Raw genomic sequence first — 15,032 nt, 5'->3', positions numbered from 1 at the left:
AGAAAGTCCTGCTAAACCCAAATCCAAATGTATTCAGATGCTACTTCGGAAAGTTAACACTTGGTACAGCACGGTCATGGGCAATCACCACAGACATCAGCCCCAAACTGGTTCCTGAGGCCTGCTGTGCTGGGCATGACCTGTCCAGTTTCTGCAGTGATGGACATGTCCTCTCTCTGTACTGTCCACTATAGAAGGCAGGGGCAAAGTCACATGTGCCAACTGAGCACTTGAAATGTGGCCAGTGCAATGGAGGAGCTGAATTTTTAATTCGTTAAATGCAAATACCCCCATGTGGTCAGTGGCTACCATACTGGACCGTATAGGTAGATACTGGATGGGGGACAGATCTGAGAGGCAGAGGTTGGGGTGGCTGGAGGACACTAGGGATGGACTCGGGCCTATTTACCTGCCCATCCAAGAGTATTTTGCTGTTTTGATGGCCAACTACATTGGTGCTGAATACAAGCCCTGCTGGGTACTATACAACAGGTCTATGCACAAAAGTGTTAGGGAAACCTTGGATGACCTCATATGGAGCAGGTTTCCTTCCTCCATTTCTCTTCAGGGCTCTGGCTGAGCTGAGGCACACCAAATCTCTGTGAGGGAGTATATTTGATCAGAAGGGTGTTTTGAAACCCTCAGGTTGGGAACGGCCACCCTATGACAATGCCCTCTTCAGATAAGGCCTAAGCCAAAGGAACGACTGAGGTTGAGAGTTCATGTCTCCCCCACTCCCCGCCCCTGGCCCTCAGGCATAAACAGTAGCCCGCAGTAGTCAGGCCGGCCCAGGGGAATCAGCTGATAGCCCTAGCATCATCTAGGCAGTGAGCTCGTGGCAGTAAGGGGGTTACTCAGGGAAGCCAAGCCCTGTGGACACTTCTCCCCAGTTTTAGTCCCAGACACCGCTTTGACTTAGATCCCCTCCCTGGGCCCAGCCCTCTGAAAGGATGTGTGGGCCCCTGGTGGGGATGGGAAGGCTGAGAGAGAAAATGATGAAAAAACTAGAAAATGGGCAAGGATCAGTCTGCCATATCCTGCCAAGCTCAGGAAGTTTTGTTGCCTGATTTTGGACATGTCCTGTGAGTAGCAGGTGGCCTCTTGCCAGCTGGGCCTTTTGCTTGTGGATGCCCGGAGAGACCCCAATCTCAAGCCCTGCCCATTAAAAGGTCCACCTGGATTTTTCAAGGGTAGCCTCACCTGGGGGTACAGGGATGGATGAGATGACCTTTCCCAGCTCCTCCAAGGCCCAGCCCTTACTGAGGAGAATTGGATTAAGGTGGCTAGCCTTCTGTGGCTTCTACATGGGGGCTTGGCAAGGTCTCTAAGCGGGTGGCTTCTCTAGCTAAGGATGTCCGAATGTGGCATGAAACCAGGTACAGCGGACTGAGGAGGGATGGGAGGGACTGCTTCTGACTTTTCCGCTCTCCTCTTGTCCTTCAGCCTAACCCCTGACAGTACGCAGCGGGTATGCTGAAGTCCCAGGTAGCCGTGGCAATCTTGCAAGCTCTAATATGTGAAGTTAGCTCGTCACTTAAAAGCTATCAAAATGGGAGAGAAATTCCATCCATCAGCTTCCAGTCTCCAAAGCTAAGGCGGAGTCCCAACCTCTTCTAGCTCTTCTTATCCCAGGAGTCCTAAACAGTTGGGGCCAACTCCTTGAAATGTCTAGGGAGGAACTCCCAAACTCTACCCACTCCCCATCACAAGGGAGCTGGGTTCTGGGGACCAGGCCTGGAGAAGCAGTGTGGGATAGAACCAGACCTTCCGAGCTGTCCCATCACACCCTGCCATGGACCTCGGCCCAGGCCTGAAGGGGAGACAGTAACTGTGACGGCAGCTGACACTAACTCATTAGCCAGTCAGTGGCCGAACAGACCAACATCAGTATAATGGGAGCCAAATTTGGGCATAATAGTTTAAGGTCATTCTTGGGGTCTGCCAATGCTTTTGTGGCTCATTCCCAAGAGTTTCAGTCTAAGCGCTAATGGTGGAAACTCTTGGCTAAGGAAGCTAGGAAGTCAATGAAAGATTTGTTTTGTTGGAGTTGTGATAACATCGTCATTAAGGACCACTTTCCATTGGGGTAAAGTGGCAAATTGGGGGTGGGGTGGGAGGGTTGGGGTGGCTGCGTGATAGACATTGGGCAGGGTATGTGCTATGGTGAGCACTGTGAATTGTGCAAGACTGTTGAATCACAGATCTGTACTTCTGAAACAAATAATGCAATATATGTTAAGAAAAAAAAAAGAAGAAGAAGATAGCAGGAGGGGAAGAATGAAGGGAGGGAAATCGGAGGGGGAGACGAACCATGAGATACAATGGACTCCAAGAAACAAACTGAGGGTTCTAGAGGGGAGGGGGGTGGGGGGATGGGTTAGCCTGGTGATGGGTATTAAAGAGGGCATGTACTGAATGGAGCACTGGGTGTTATACGCAAACAATGAATCACGGAACACTACATCAGAAACAAATGATGCAATGTATGGTGATTAACATAACATTAAAAAATTTAAAGGAAAAAAATTGGGGCTTGGTCATACCACCTAGAACTCCTGCTAAATGTATGGACATTTGGGGGCATTTCTGGTTAGTCATAGACATTTCGTTGCCTTACTCCAACGTGTCACTTTGATTGGGCTGGTTTACTCATTTAGTTCCCTTGACAATAGGAAGAAAGAGAGAGGCTAATATGTCAGCTGCCCATAGAGAGGGTCATGGTGGCAGAAAATCTTCAGGGAAGACAGATGCAAACCATCCCTTCTTGATATATCAGTCTTCAACATCTGTCAGTGGGCTGTGCGCAAGATAAAGAGCTTCCTCAGGTCTCTGGAAGTTTTAGGCAGGAACTGCCAAAGACAAGAAAAAGTCCTGGGCCTGGTTAGAGGTGGAGTCCTTTCCTCTGGAAGTGAATCCCAATGGTTGGTGGGGTTGGGTCATGCCCCAGGCTGTCATCCTCTGGGACCATTTGGTCTTCTTTCACACCATTTGCACAGATTCCCAAGTTGTCATGTTTGCAGGTACAGATTTCCTCAGCAGCCCTGTGGAAACACCCATGGAGCCTTTGTCTCTTTCAGATGTAATGCCCTCACTTAACTTAGACACGACTAACCCTCCATGGTGAGGATGCATGAAAGTCATCGGACCCTGGCACTGACCTCTCCCCACTTATGCCAGTGGTCACAAGGGCAGGAGAACAGGGAACTGGTGTGCTCCCTTTGCCGGGATTAAACCTACTGGGCAGAGTGACGTTTGTCTTTGCCCGCCAGGGATCTCTTGTGAGGCCAAGTCTAAGGCAGTGCAAGGGCATAGCTGGCTGGCCTTGTGGTTTTCCTAGCTCCAGGCAGCTCCCAAGAAAACCATTCCTGCTGATATTCTGGGGGGTAGGGAATTGTAGAAGCAGCCCCCACTTCCGTAGGCTCAGTGGGGAGGCAGGCCTAGGAAGTCTATGCTAACAGTTTAATTTCAGTTGGGGAGATGCGAGAGGTCATGAGGCAAGGACACAGGGACTGAGTACAACAGGAGAAGCAGACATCCAGCCCGCCATCCCTCCTCCAGTTCCACAAACTCACAAAAGGGAAGAACTGGGAAGAACCTCAAAGTCTGGCTAGGTAATGACAACCAAGGTCTCAGGTGCTCACTCTGCAGCAGGGGCTGTGCCAAACCCCCCACACGCACTACCCACCACAGCACCTTGTTTGTGGACCAGGTGAGCAAAGCTCAGTTGGTACAGGGCGCTTGCCCCTGAGGACTCAGCTAAAAACCATGGAGCCTGGATTCCAATCCACACCCGTCTGTGCCCAGAGCCCAGACGCGTCCCACAGTATCAGATTGTCAGCAGAGGAGGAAACTGAGGCCTGGGAAGGACGTTCGGGAGAGTCTGCCTGGGGCGGGGCACTAGCACTTCATGTCAAGAGAGCATGTGGGGACACGGAGGGAAGGCAACAAAAGCCACATCCGCTCTGGACACCGTGAGACTTCGCCCCTGCCTTCAGCTCCCCTGCTCCTCCTCTTCCTAGGCAACATGGCTCTGCTGCTCCAGGCCCCTGGGCCCCAGTGGGGTGGGGTTTGGCCTGGTCCTCAAGGGAGGGATGCCTTACCTATGCCCTGGAGGCCACCTGCTGTTTCAAGGGGTGGGGCCCCAGGGGGATGGGACACAGACAGGCCTGTAACAGAGCCACCCCAGCGTGTTTGTGAACCTGCTTCCAACTGCAGGGGACTCTGGCCTGCTAGGCCTTATCTCAGCTGCTCTAGGGATCAAAGAGGATGTTTCCGCTGCACTTCTGTGGAAGCAAGGCAACGAGACCTCTCCTGTTCTCCTGCTTGAAACCAGACCCTCTGCTAGGTCCTGCCTGGGGTGCTCAGAAATCTGAACTCCCAGGTGTATCCTCACTTCCCAGCCATGGGCCTGGGGTCACGCTATGGCTGTCCTGAGTCTCACCTGGCTTCTCGGTCCCTGAGAAAGTCCAGCACCCCTGGCAACTGGCTGGTTGCCACCCTACATCGGGGGGCTCTCAGACTCACTTGCAGGCTTCCTTCAGGCAAAGCCCTTCCCCACCCTCCCGACCCCAGCCCAGACGGTGGGGTCCTCACTTCCATTTCTGGACAAACGCCCTGGCCTGGCCTGGGTGTCCTTCTCTGTTTCTGCCCTGCCACTTCCCACTCACGCTGTCAATGCTGAATCGGCCCAGCATTAGGGCAGGCGCAGTGAGTTCTTCCACAGCAATTACAAATACTCAGCCACATCTTTGTGAAGAGAGGTGAAGAGATATGCCTGGGATCTTAGTTCAGGAGCAACGGAGGTGGCCGAGGCCATAGGAGTCCTGGGATGTGGGTGGTGGGGATTTTGTGCCAGGCTTTTCTGAGAAATTTGACTTCATGGAATAGAGGGAGTCGTACGGATACAGAGTTGGGGTTGGGAGATCAGGCAGGGAGAGGGAGGGAATTATTAGACCAGAATAGCAGTCGCTGTCCTAAAACTAAGAACAATCTAGAAGTCGTGTCATTTAGCCACACCAGGGTGATGGTGGACTTCGGTGGGCACTGTTGACCTTGCCTGTGGGAGGTGAAGGGTAACTGCCTCTGCCGGGGACCCAGAGCTCCCCTCCAAATGCTCCTGCTGGGCTTTCCAGGTTGGGGAGGAGAGCCAGAGGTGAGGGCTGTGCTTCTAGGTATGGAGCCTGGCACTCCCAAATACACGGGGGGCAGGGCAGGGCAGGGCAGAGAGGAGGGCCTGAAGGGGCGCCAAACTTTCCAAGGCTGGTGACCATTCATCACCACCCTGCTGTCATTAGTTGGCCAGCAGCCAGAGTTCTTGGCTCCAGAGACCATCTACCCCTATTGGGGGTGGGGGCTGCCCCAGGTCACTCAGTAGGACCCCATTTTTGGTCTCTGGCCATCCTAAGACATGTACAAGGTGACCCCGGGGGGCCCGCCCTTATCTGATGGCCCCCATGAGCAAAGCCTCACCATCCAGTGCCTGTCCCCTTCCTGTCTGCCATTCCCCTTGTGGTCTGTGGGGAACCCAATCTCTCCGACCAGACTGGAAGCTCCCCAGAAGCAAGCAGCTCATCTCGTCTGTAGTCTCACAGGGCTGAGGCAGGACTGGCCCTTGAGAGCATCTCCTGGAAAACCCTGGGTCAGCATCTGCTTACCTGCTCTGTCCATCTGCCCACCTGGCTTCTCTGAGCCCTCCCTTGCGGGACAAGCCAGGCTGGACTCTGGAGTGCAGGGGGGCAGGCTGACGGGCAGGGAGGACAGTCGGCAGGTAGCTCTACCCCTGCAGTAGAGCCGCGGACCGTGACCAACCAGCGGCCAGGGCCACAGGCCCCAGCACAAGGGCTGCTGTGTCCCGCTACGTGCAGTGCGTCCCGCCCACGTCCCTCAGCAGGACTGCTGGAGATGTGAAGGCAGTCATTCATTACTTTCTTTCGTTAACAATGTACACAAGTAAAAAGTTTAATTGTACAGAAAAAGAAACACAGATGAGTGAAGAGACACATTCATGAAAACCACCTGCAATACCCGACCCAGGTAATCAGGCTTTTACAGTTTGAGAGGCTCAGGCGCAAGCACAATTGCTCGTGCCCCCCATGCAGGTATCTAGAAGCTCCGTCCTATGTAGACACAGGCATGAACTCCATGCGTGTGACATGTCCACCGGCAGCGCTGCGAGCAGGAGTCGAGACTGCCCAGCACTGGCCTGGGGTCCCTCCTCAGCCCACAGGTCTCTCCACGCCCACACATTGTGCCGAGCTTGGCATCTAAGAGTCCAAAGAGCCGGCTGTCCAGGCAGCAGAGGTAATCTAGAGTAGATTAGGAGGTACAAAGGGCCTTGGACGTAGGGTAACCAACAGTCACAGTTTGCTCAGGACAGAGGCGAGGGATTTTCAGTGCTACCACTGAGAAAGTCCTGGGTAAACTGGGGCGAGGTGGTCACTGTACTTGGAGAGTCAAAGGCCTTGCCCAGCCCCTCTGTGCACTGCCCACCGGCCATCCCGTTGGGTCTCAGAACCCGCAGGCGTTCACCAAGCAGCTCTGGTACAGAGGTTCCCTCTGGGCACCCCCCTCCAAGTGGTCCAGCCTGAGGCCCAGGGAAGGAGAGGGGAAAGGGAATGAGTAAGGTCAGACAGGCATCATCCCCTGAGGGAAGATAGCCAGGTGAACTCTGGCTGTCCAGAGCATCCCGGATGCAGAGGTGGAGGGGCTCCAATACTTGGCCAGCTACCCCTCCTGTCCGAGAGCCGCCCTTAGACCTCAGGGTCTGAGACCTCACAGGCCAGGCTCTGGCCCCGGTTCTTAGAAAGTTCAGCGTCTCTGGGTGGGAAGTGCTCAGCCCCCTGGGGCTTCCCATTGCCCTGGTGCACCTGGCCTCGTATCCTCCTTCTCCGTGTCCAAACCTGTGCGTGTTGCCTGCCTCGCTTCTCTCTACCTAAGGCTGGGAACATAGGAGTCCAGGACAGGTTGAACTGAGTGAGAAGCAGGCAGGCGGGAGTGGACCTGGGCAGAAAGGACCTCTCTGACACAGGTGGGCACATCCTGATTGTGGTCTGGCTGTCTATGCCTAAAGATGAGGTCCTTGGAGACCCAGAGGAGTAGGCAGAATTATGGTCCACGGTGGAATCAAGATGTCCACATCCTAATGCGTGTAATCTGTGAATATGTTATCTCAATGGCAACAGGGAATTAAGGTTGCAGGTAGCAATAAGGTTGTAAACAGCTACTTAAAGAGATTACCCTGGATTATCTGGATGGATCCAGCGTAGTCACGTGAGGGTCCTTAAGTGGGGAAGAAGGAGGGATGAGAAGCAGAAGCAGAGAGGCGGCATTATGTGAAAGCCATTGCTGGCTTTGAAGATGGGGGAAGGGGCCACAAGCCAAGGACTGCAGGTGGCCTCTGAAGGTTGGAAGGGGCAGGGAAACAGATTCTCTACTAGAGCCTCTGGGAAAGGCATGGAGCCCGGCTGACACTGCGAGTTTAGTCCAGTGAGACCAGTTTTGGACTTCTGACCTATAGAACTGTAATTTGTGTTGTTTTAAGCCACTTAGTTTATGGTACTTTGTGACGGCAGCAATAGGGGAAACCAGCTGAGGGAGGCAGCCGCCCCACGTCCCTGGAGTCAGTCTCACAGAGCCCCCGAGTCTCCCTGTGGAAGACCCTATTCCGTTCTGGGAGTCACTGGGACTCTAGAGCGCTGGGCAGAGAACGGGCCTCCGTGGCCTGGGGGGGTCAAGAAGAGTGGCTCTGCAGGACGTGTCTCCAGCAAACCGCTGCTTCCTTGAACCCACTCCCCTGCTCTCCGGCGGCGCTGGCTCTGAGCTGTCCCCCCAGCGTGGGGTTCTGTCCTCTCCATGCGCCCATTACACTGACAGCACTCTCAGCCTTTGGCTTCATTCAGGGAATCCAATTGAGCTCAGAAAAAGCTAGGACCAGAAGGAAAAAAGTTTCGAGGGAAAAATCACTCACTTGGAAGTCAGCCGGATCTGCATCAAGTCCCCACTCTGCCGCTTACTAGCCGCGTGGCCTCAGATGAGACCTCCCGTAGCCTCCGTTTCTTCATCTATACAATGGGTGTAACAGCTTCCCTCTTACCTGCCTCACAGGGGGTGGTAACACAAGAGAAAACATGCTGCACCGACGGAGACGCTGTTTTTTATTAATAAACAATAGCGATAAACCACATGTGCCTCTGGATGGAGTGGGTAATCACACATCTTGTGTTGGGGACAGAAGGGAAGGCACACTCATCCGCTCTGCTCTGCTTTGCCCACAGGCTGCATGCGGCCCGGCCTGGAGAAAACAGCAACACTTGTCTCTGTCGGAGCCCCTGCCTCGGAGCCTCCGGCAGACATGAGACGTAGCCACACTCCACAGCCAGCACGGTGTCCTCCCGACCACCACGGACGATGGCTTTGTGCTTTTTTTTTTTTTCTTCCCAAAGGAAAAAAATTTTCTAGAGTTTCTTTTATGTTAAAAACAGTCCCTCCTTCTCATAAAAACACTCACATCTTTAATAGGGAAAAAGGAGACCATGAAATTATACACAATACAATTCCAATTTAATGAATATATAACGTATAATTTTATGTGGACTACCTACTAGCAGGAACGGGTCAGAATACTAATGGTGACTGTGTTTGGGTGGTGGGATTATAGGTGATTGTATTTATTTATTTACTATTTCTGTAACTTAAAAGTGCTCTACAATGACTTATAATTACTTTCAGTCAGAAAAACCCTTTACATTTATGTAAAGGGTGATATACATTTATATCAAAAATGCCAGGACTACCTTTTATAGGGCCACAAGCCAGGGATGAACCTGGTTCTGCACGGGTGGGAGTCGGCCCAGATCCCTGCCGTGGCACCCTGGAGACTCAGGACTTCCCCTGCCAGGGCCCGAGCGCCTGGTGAAACAAGAGGCTGGACAGGATGCTCTGAAGGGTCCTGTGCAACCCAATAATGAAGAGACATCACCTTCCCCTCGCCCACCCCTGCTCCCTGCCCAGCTTCCAGGGGCTTCCCTGGGCCTAGAGAATTCCTTCCTCAGGCCTTGAGGTAGAAACCACCTCCCTCAGCAATCTGCCTCTCCCAGATTCGCCCTGGGAGTCCCTGCCTGTTGGCATGTGCCTACCTCGCAGGCTGCACTTCTCAGAGCCCTGCCCTTCCTTGAAGAACAAAGCCTGGTGAGCCCTGTGCAGCCTGCTGGCCCGCAGTGACCCCTGCTTCCCTGATTCGTGCATAACAACAGCTCCCATTTGTTGGCCCTTAATTTCAGCCCACACAGCCACTGTGTTCTCATTTAATCCCTGGCCAACAGCCACAGCAGAGATGAAAATGAGAACAGCACCCCCTGGAGTTGTGCAGTGTGGGGACCCTATCTCTCCCTGGCCTCTGACGGGTGTCAAAGATAATATAACTGAAACTCAGAGCGGCCCAGTGAACTCACCCATGGTCACATGGTCCATGTGTGGCAGAGCTAGGACTTGACCTCTAGTCAGTTCACTTCAAGCTCACTGCTCCTCCCCTCCACCCGTGGTGTCCTCCACAACAACTCCCACCTTCATGCACTGGGGGGAGGGGGCTGTGAGTTGAACACACAGAGGGCACCCAGTGAATGTCTGGTGGTAGCAGTGTTGACCACAGTGAGCTACACCGGGGTTCATCATTCGATAACCAAGTCTTCCCAGAGTGGGCCTATTCTGTCCACTGTGATATTCCGGCACCCAGCGATGCCTAACACATAGTACATGCTCAATAAATGATATCGAATCCACGACTGTTCATTCAAAGAATAAAACAACAAAATAAATAATATGAGCTAATATCTATGGAGTGCCTACCACAAGCCAGCTCTCAGGGAGACTCCAGGTGAGTTGAGGGAAAATACAACACTGGTGACAAGGACCATACGGCACGGGGTACAAGCTCACAAAAGTGTCTACGTAAAGGCCATGAGAACACCACAGAAAGAAAAGTGATGAGCAGCAACCCTAAACCTTTCTACCATGTCAGAGGCCCATTCCATCACAGCTTGACCACAGCGACTGCCAAAGCTCACAAACCCAAATTGTCCATTTGCATCCATGTTCAGACTACATCTCGATACTCTTTGCCTCTCCAGGCTGGACAACTAGAATGCTGAGGGCTAGAAGACAAACAGCGGTAGAAACTGGTGATATTTAGCTTGGAAAGACAGAGGAGGGTCGTCTGTAACACCAGACGAGCTCGCGGCCCGTGGGCATCAGCCCCGCGCGCCCCCCGAGGAGGCCTGCTCTAGCTGCCTGGGCTGATCTGCGGATGGATCGGAGAAGCAGGGGGCCTGGTGGGCTGCCTCTCTGGGACCCGAGGAGGCTTTACTTTCCATGGTGTATACTCTACATACTTGCTGACACAGCAAACATTTATTGACTGTCATCCCTGGCCTATTCCAGTCTAGAAAAATAAGGGTGAATAAAACAAGTGACAACCTTAGGAAATGCCAGCCCCTAAGGCGACAGAGTCAGGAACCCCTGGTTGACCTTCCCCGGCGGTAGTGACCTGTCAAAGGATGTCCTCCAATCCTACCCTGCCTACCAGTCTTTATCGTCCACTCCCGCCAAGACCCCTCAGTCTGCAGTAAGAGTTACAACTCAGCAGCCAGTGTGGCCCTCTTGAGGAGCTGATCCAAGAGAGGCTCCCGCAGGTACAGCCTCCACTCACTGCACGGTTCAGGGCTGGAATGGACAGACATATACCTTTATTTCTCGTCGAGAATCAATAATCATGCAGAAAAATGCACAACACGTATGTTCAGTGTTTTTAATATGTTCAGTTTAACAATTATAAAATATAAAGCAAATATTTGTATAACCGCCACCAGGTCAGGGGATGAAACGATGCCAACCCCCTTCTCAAGACCCTCGTGGGCCCCTCCTCCTCACAACCCCCACCCTCCCCTGTGGTCAAGTCTACGTTGACTTTTGTGACAGTAATTTCTGTGGTTTTTAATAGTTTTACCTCTTCCGCATGTATCCTTAAACAATACAGTCCGTCTTTGCCAGCTGTTAAACTTTTCCTGAAAGGAATTATACTGGATGCGTTCTGTTGTGTGTTTTACTCAATCTTATGTTGATGAGAGTTATTCATTATTACAGTATTATTATCCAATACTACAGCTTTGCAAGTCGCTGTGGCTCATTCATTTTCACTGCAGGAATGCTGCACAAGTTCTGTGCATTCTCAGATGCTGATGGGCATTTGGACCCTTCCTGGTGTCGCGTGGACATTCTCGTGCACAGGGTGGGTAAGAGTTTGGTCAGAGCAGAGTCTGAGGAGTGGAGCTGCTGGGTTACAGGGTATGTGTATCTTCTTCTTTACCAGATCACCAGATGTACTTTTTAATTCTGAAAATGCTTCTCAGGGAAATAGTGCTGTCACACCCCAGCATTGTCTGGGGTAGAGGAAATGAGGTATGCCTGCCCTTGCGGCTTGATCAGCCCACCTTCCGTCCTCCGTATCTTGTCCCCTTCAGCCCCGCCAGCCACCCTGTGCCCTCCGGTACCCACAGGCCGGGGACCCTTGACAGCAGGCTTGGCTCCGGCCTCCCTACCTCAGTGATGCAGTTGGGTGGGGGTGGGAGGTGGCTGAGAATGAGGAAGTGGAAACCAAATACGAGGGCCACAGAGAAGTCCGGTTCACAAACCTCAGTGTTTCCGCAGCACACTCCGTGGGAGAGAGACATGCAAGCTGCCTTTGCAGCGGCCTTCGCAGGCGCCAAGCCCACTGGTGCCAAGGTGGACTGCCAAACAAAGTGCACTTTGCCCTAGTTTCCTGCACGTAAGTCACTGCACGCAGCCTTCACTGTGCACCAACACCGAGAGGTCCACGCAGTCACGCCCATGTCACAGATGAAGGCCCTGAGGCACAGAGACACTGAGTGGCGACACAGGCCTGTTTAAACTGGGCTTAACTCGTGGCTTCCCTACTTACTGATGCAGTCTGGGGCCAGTCAGCTGGCTTCCTTTGGTCTTAGTTTCCCCCCATCTGTAAAAGGGTGCTAACTGGACTCACTGGGCTCCTAGGTGAAGTGAAGATGTGAAGAGGGAGCTTAGCAGAGTGCTGGCACAAAGGAGACACATGCAGGACTATGAAATGGGACCTGTGGAGTTCCCGAGACTGACAGTGGGCACAGGAGCGGGAGGGAACAGCTCATCCTGGCAAGCGGGGATCAGGCCAGCCAGCTGCGGGAGCTGACCCGGGGCTGTGTGCGAACGGCCGTGCTGGCGGGCTGGACTCTGAAACGCAGACACCCAGGCACCAAGGCACCTTTGCCCGGAGCTTTCCCCCTACCTGTGGTTGCTTCAAAGGGCACCGATTCCTGACAGGCAGCATCTGGCTCCCTGGGGCATGTGGAAGCTTCGGCCCAGCTTCGGGGCTGGCCTCCGGGAATCTGCACTGGCAGGCGGTGGCCCGTGGCAGCCAATGGGCAGCAAAGCCTGTTGCTAAGGTCACTGGTGAACCTTATTTGGTGACTTGGGGCTGACCCTGCATTCACCTCTTAGAACCCTGGGAAACGCCAACCACAGATGTGAAATGAACGTCTCCAAACCACAAATGCATTTCCTTTGAGAAAAGATTCGGCTCTCCTCTCTAGCCTGCCTCTCACGGGTTGGACGCCTCTTGTTCGACCGCTTACAAAGCGGTCGAGAGAAGAGGTCGAGAGAGACGCGTCTGCTACAAACCCATGTGGAGCAGAGAGAGGCCAGGGGCCATGGCCCCAGGGGCCCCAGGACCCAGCCAGGACCTCGAAGTTTTCTGTTCTCACCCTGGTGGCTGCCAACCCCTCTGCCCAGGCCTCCCTGCACACACCCTGAAGAGTTCCTGGCCCCACTTCCTGCAGCTCTGGGAAGCGTCTGGTATGAGGAAGGCCCAGGGCACGCAGGGAGGAAGTGGGCCTGCCCGGGCCCTCACCATCTGCACCGGCCACACTGCTCTGGTGCAGCCTACAGCTCAAACGGTCGGCGGTTTCTGTTTTTCACCTCCCTTTTGTGCATCTCTAGTCTAACATTAAATAAGGGAAACTGTTGCCCCACCCCAGACAAATGTGGGAGAGAAGCTGTGCCTTCAATATTTCCAAAACAATACTCTTTCCTCCTGTTTGTACAGCACCTTTGAGTCGAGAGGACCTGTGCTCACATATGCCATCTGGTTGGATCCTCATAAGCCTGGCTAAGATAATAATAGTTAGCGATGACTGAGGCCTCACCATGTTTCAGGAACATGACGTAACTCATAGGATCCACTAACCTTGTTCCCACTTTATAGGCGAGGGGATAAAGGCAAAGAGGGATTCGGTAACTGGCTCAAGCTCACATAGCCTGTGAAGGACAGAGCTGGGCTTCTATCCCAGAGAGTTCAGTTCCAAAGTCTGCCCTATTATCTTCTGTTGTATTGCTTTTCAAAGCCCACGCACAAGAACCAGATCCCATTTACAGGTGAGAAAGTGAGGCCGAGAAGACTGAAAGGGTGTGTGGCCTGAAGTCAGAGCTGCTTGCCCTATCCACATCTACTCCCCGAGGGCTGTCCACTGGCATCCAGCATCTGCCCCCACCCCCACCTCCTGATGCCCAGACTAAAGGTGGCCTTTCTTTGCTGGGTAGCCCAGGGAGCCAAGTATCCCAGCCTATCTGGAAGAGGCTATGTAAGTCCATCTGCCAGGCCCTTTGGAGGAGGTGCCATAGGGGATGCCCCTGCCCGCAGCGCCCAGAAACCTCCTGCACACACTGGGACGGCCAACGCATTCCACTGACTGGGGTCCGGGAACCATGGGCAGCAGAGCTGGGGCATCTGTTCACAGCATCCTCAACTGATGGCACCCTGAGGGGCTGGGGTGGGGTCTGGACACTGAGGGACGCCGGTGCAGACCCTTTCCTGGAGTGTTGTCCTTTTCTTGGGCTCTTCAAGCTGCCCTCATGCATCGAGCACACCTTGTGCACCTCCAATGTGTCAGGCACTATTCCAGGCACTGGGGACACAACAGTGAGCGATGCAGACCAAATTCCAGGCCTGGCAGAGTTCAGTTCCCTATAGGGAGACAGACATTGGGCAAACAGTGGCAAAGACACCTGAGGAGCACAGGGCTCTAGGAGAGGGCACAACCTCAGGGTCTTTTTTTTTTTTTTTAAGATTTTATTTATTTATTTATTTGAGAGAGAGAGAGACAAAGATAGCGACGGAGAGCACAGAGAGTGGGGGGGCGGGGGGCAGAGGGAGAGAGAGAAACAGGCTCCCCACTAAGCAAGGAGCCCCATGCGGGACTGGATCCCAGGACCCTGGGATCATGACCTGAGCCGAAGGCAGACGCTTAATGACTGAGCCACCGACGGTCTTAATCAAAGAAGGAGTGTGTGCGGCTGGGGGTTAGGGCAGCCATCCCCTGAGGCGAGCGGAGTGGAGGAAAGGAGGGGTGGTGTGGAGTGGTCCTTGGCCCCCACCCCACAGCCCTCCTTGAGGAAACCTGCTGCCATGAAAGCCTCTCATGGTGTCATCACAGTTTGGCCAGTGTCTGCTTCTAGGGCTGGGGGAGACGGGAGGGAGGGGCCCTAGGTTCTGCATCTCTGGTCCTCAGCTCCGTTCCTCGTCAGGGTCCTGTGTTGTGCATGTGGGCAAGCCCTGGCAGGCCATGGGGCTGAAGGAAGCCGCGGGGGCAAGAAGCTGCTGGTAGGACATGTGTCATTCCGAGAAACGGTTTCTGAATGAAACATTTTCAGATTAACCAAGAGCCAGGGTCCTTCCTAAAGCACCTCTGAACAGAGGTTTTCAACATAAATCGTGAAATTACCTTTTCCTAGCAAGGAAACCCTAGAAGGGCTGAGGCCAACCTGCCCGATCCCGAGAAAGCTGGTGACACCGGCCGCGGCCCTCCCTGAGCGGGTGCCGCCCAGCCCGCAGGCGGCCAAGGCTGTGTGCGCTACTTGCCCACTGCCAGGCTGCTTCCGGAACACCCTCGTTGCCTTGGCTAAACATGCTTCTCCCCCATCGGGGACTCTCC

The 15,032-nt window shown here is 53.6% G+C and overlaps 1 protein-coding gene across 1 annotated transcript in view; it reads right to left on the bottom strand.

Annotated features, from left to right (window-relative positions):
- LOC113929952 (translation initiation factor IF-2-like) overlaps positions 1-15,032 on the bottom strand; it is a 112,519-nt gene that overhangs the window by 39,845 nt on the left and 57,642 nt on the right. The window lies entirely within an intron of this gene.

This window comes from Zalophus californianus, chromosome 5 (assembly GCF_009762305.2).
Source record: "Zalophus californianus isolate mZalCal1 chromosome 5, mZalCal1.pri.v2, whole genome shotgun sequence".
In the NCBI taxonomy this organism is placed as follows: domain Eukaryota; kingdom Metazoa; phylum Chordata; class Mammalia; order Carnivora; family Otariidae; genus Zalophus; species Zalophus californianus.
Note: the sequence above shows the minus strand (reverse complement) of the source record. Positions and strands in the feature narration are given on the sequence as shown.